At 35.8% G+C, this 3,859-nt stretch overlaps 1 non-coding gene across 1 annotated transcript; it reads left to right on the forward strand.

Moving 5' to 3' along the window:
- The first annotated feature begins 2,134 nt into the window (after positions 1 to 2,134).
- On the forward strand, positions 2,135 to 2,241 carry LOC128282110 (small nucleolar RNA R71). Its single transcript, XR_008272378.1, has one exon. It is a non-coding gene; the product is annotated as a small nucleolar RNA R71 (small nucleolar RNA).
- Positions 2,242 to 3,859: the final 1,618 nt, after the last annotated feature.

Genomic DNA, 3,859 nt, shown 5'->3' on the forward strand with positions numbered 1-3,859 from the left:
GGCAGTGTGGGTCACTATACCTGTATTAACAAATGAAAAATAGATAAAATAAATGGGTTAGTGGTGTTAGTGCTCAGGTTGCCTCTTGAGAAATGCTTATTTAGAGTCTAAGCTCGACTCACCTCAATTTTCTGTGGTCATGGTGTTTTGAGGAGTTGAAACTCCTCATCCCTGCTACCAATTCTATCAAAATAAGGTTTGAGTCGAGTATTATTTACCTTGAAAGTTTTGAATTCAATATGTGTTACCTCGACTATATCGTGTGGGAAGATATTCAGTACCGTGAAGGGAGCTGCTCCGTCTGTATTGGACTTTGAAGTGACGATACGAGGGTCAGCGTCATCCAATAGTACCTTATCCCCAACCTTAAATTGATTTGTTTCAATCTTAAGTTTCTCATGGCGTTGCTTTGGCTCATCGTGTATTATCGATTTCTCCTTAACCTGTGTTTGCCATTCATCTAGTTCCTCGATCTGTAGCCTCTGCTCTTTGTAGATGTTTCGTTGTTGTTACATGAACTAGAACGTGGCTCATTTGTGCTCTTTGGGCGTGTTTCCTACAAAGAAGGTTGAACAACAAGGTTACTCACATTAAAAGAACTTGTGTAATCATCTCGATCACTAGTCTTTTTGATAGAATCATGAGCTTGGAGTTTAGTCAGGTCATCGCCTACCCGAAGTATTAACTCACCTGTACCGACATTAATAATAGTCCTAGCAGTTGCTAAAAAGGGTCGTCCTAAGATTAAAGGAATGTCACTATCATCATCTATGTCTAAAACAATGAAGTCTACTGGGAATATAAATTTGTCGATTTTAAAAAGCACATCTTCAATTATTCCTCTAGGAAATCTAATGGTTTTATTAGCCAATTGAACGCTCATCCTAGTTTGTTTAGGTTTCCCCAGTCCTAGTTGTTTAAACATTTTATAAGGCATAACATTAATACTTGCCCCTAAACCAACTAAAGTATTGTTAACATTTAAACTACTAATTAAACAATGAATCGTAAAACTCCCTGGGTCTTTCAATTGTTGGGTAGCTTGTTTTGTAGAATAGCTGAGCAGACTGCATTTAACTCCACATGTGATGACTCATCTAACTTTCGTTTGTTTTATAAAAGCTCCTTTAAAAATTTAACTACATTTGGCATCTATGAAAGAGCTTCAATAAACGTTAAATTAATATGTAATTTTTTTAATAATTAAAGGAATTTACTGAATTATTCGTCCGTGTGGTCTTTCCTTGTCGCATTAGGGTATGGTACACGAGGTTTATACTCTTTGCTTACCAGTTTCTGTTTATCATTGCTTACATCAACCTTACCTTTATCTACTACATTGCCTTGCCTCAGTTTCGGTTCATCTTCAACTAACCCTTTATCATTGTGCACAGTAATGGCATGAAGTTGCTCCCTTGGGTTAGTTTCAGTGTTACTTGGTAGGCTACCTTGTGGTTGTTTAGAGATCAACTTAGCAAGCTATCCTATTTGAGTTTCGAGCCCTTGAATCGATGCTTGCTGATTCTTAAGTGCTGTTTCAGTATTCTGAAAATGAGTTTCTGACACCAAGATGAATTTTGTAAGCATCTTTTCAAGGTTCGGTTTCTTCTCTTGTTGGTAAGGTGGTTGTTGAAAACCTGAAAGATGTTGTGGCTTTTGATTCCCTTGGCCTGCCCATGAGAAATTTGGGTGGTTCCTCCAACTTACATTGTAAGTGTTATTGTAAGGATTATTTTGAGGTCGAGGATTATTACCCATATAATTCATTTGCTCGTTCTCCATGTTGGGGCCGTAGGGTAGGTATTCCAAATTGCTCATTCCACCTCCACTTGCATTGCACTGCATTATTGGGTGTACCTATGTAGAACCAAATAAACTGTCAATCTTTTTATTCAAGAGTTCTACCTAATTTGAAAGCATAACAACCGAATCGATGTTAAAAATGCCAACTACTTTGGTCGGCTTTATCCTCATGACTTGCCACTAATAATTGTTCAGTGACATTTCTTCTATGAACTCATAAGCCTCTTCAGGTGTCTTATTATTGATGGTTCCACCGGTAGTTGCATCGATCATTTGTCTAGTTGAGGGATTCAAACCGTTGTGGAAAGTTTGAACCTATAGCCAAAGAGGTAACCCATGGTGAGGGCACCTTCTCAATAAATCTTTGTATATCTCCCATGCATCATAAAGTGTTTCTAAATCCATCTGCAGAAAAGAAGAGATATCATTCCACAATTTAGCCAATTTTGTCGGCGGAAAATATTTAAGTAAAAATTTTTCGGTTATTTGTTCCCAAGTAGTGATGACCCTCGTGGTAACGAGTTCAACCACTGTTTAGCCCTATTCCTTAATGAAAAGGCAAATAACCAAAGGCGAATGGCATCATCAGAAATGCATTTATTTTGAAAGTATCACAGAACTCCAAGAAGTTGGCCAAATAAGTATTTGGGTCTTCATCCTGCAAACTATCAAACTGAACAAACTGTTGAATCGTTTGTATAGTGTTAGGTTTCAGTTCAAAATTATTGGTAGCAATTGTAGGTCTAACAATACTCGATTCAGCCCCTGTTAAATTAGGGTTATCATAGTCGTACATAGTACGAGGAGCAGATTCTAATTCACAAGATTTGCGGCAACCACAGAAGGCAATGGATTATTTTGATTTTCAATCATCTCCTCGTTATTAGTGGTTTCATCCTCATGCTCTTCCTCTATATACCGTAAACTTAGCCTTATTTCTCTACGATTTCTACAAGCTGTGCTTTCAATTTCGCTATGAAAAAGTAGAGGTCTTGACGGGTTTCTTCTAGTTATAAACTATAAAAACTTGCCAGAAGTAAATAGAAGAAAAGTTAGTAATTAAAATAAAAACAAAATTAAATTGCAATAAAAATAAAAATGGCTAAATTAATAAAAATTAAGTGTTCCTAAAATCTTAGTCCCCGACAATGGCGCCAAAAACTTGATGGTCACTAAACTAACTAAAAATTAGACTAAGGCAACTGCACCTATCGAACAACAATATAGTTATGGTGAGACCGAAAATATCGTATCCACAAGGACTTAAAGTATTAGTAATTACTATCTTTTTATTATATAGCCTAAGAATCAAAGGGATGTTTTTAAACTAAGATAAACTATCTAATTAACTAAGAACACGACAAAAATTAAAGTTGGAAAATACTTTTGGAAAACTAATGAAGAAGATAATACCCAAGGAAGAATTCACCTAGACTTCACTTATTACTTTTGAATTAGACGATTTATTCACTTGTCTTAATCCGTAGAAATCCCTGATTTATGTAAATTTCTCTCTCGAGACTAAAAACAACTAACTCTAGGTTGATTAATTGAAATCTCTTTCTAATTAAAACCCCTATTGTCGCATTAATTCGATTTATGGATTCCCTTATTAGATTTGACTCTAATCGGCAAATTTATGTCGTCCTATGTCTAGGATTGCATGGAACTTCGCTTAATTATGGAAGATCTACTATTAGACAGGGACTTTTGCTCCACTGAATAAGCACATCAGATTGAATTAATATCCTGGAATATCAAAACAAGGATTAAAACTCATAACTAAGAATAAGAAAAGTATTTACCATATAATTCAAATAATAATAAGATTGTCTTATGTTTCATCCCCTTTAGGTATTTAGGGAGTTTAGTTTATAATGATAGGGGAAAACATCTCAAAATTGGGAAAACAATAAAACATAAAGAAACCCAAAGAACTTCTACGGAAATTGAATGGAGATCTTCAGTCTCGAAGTAGATTCTGTTTTCGAGTTGATTCCGATGGCTGTCTTCGAGTATTTTCTGCTCTCTCCTCTGCGTCCCCCCTTTGTTCCTC

This window comes from Gossypium arboreum, chromosome 1 (genome assembly GCF_025698485.1).
Source record: "Gossypium arboreum isolate Shixiya-1 chromosome 1, ASM2569848v2, whole genome shotgun sequence".
NCBI classification, from domain to species: Eukaryota; Viridiplantae; Streptophyta; class Magnoliopsida; order Malvales; family Malvaceae; genus Gossypium; species Gossypium arboreum.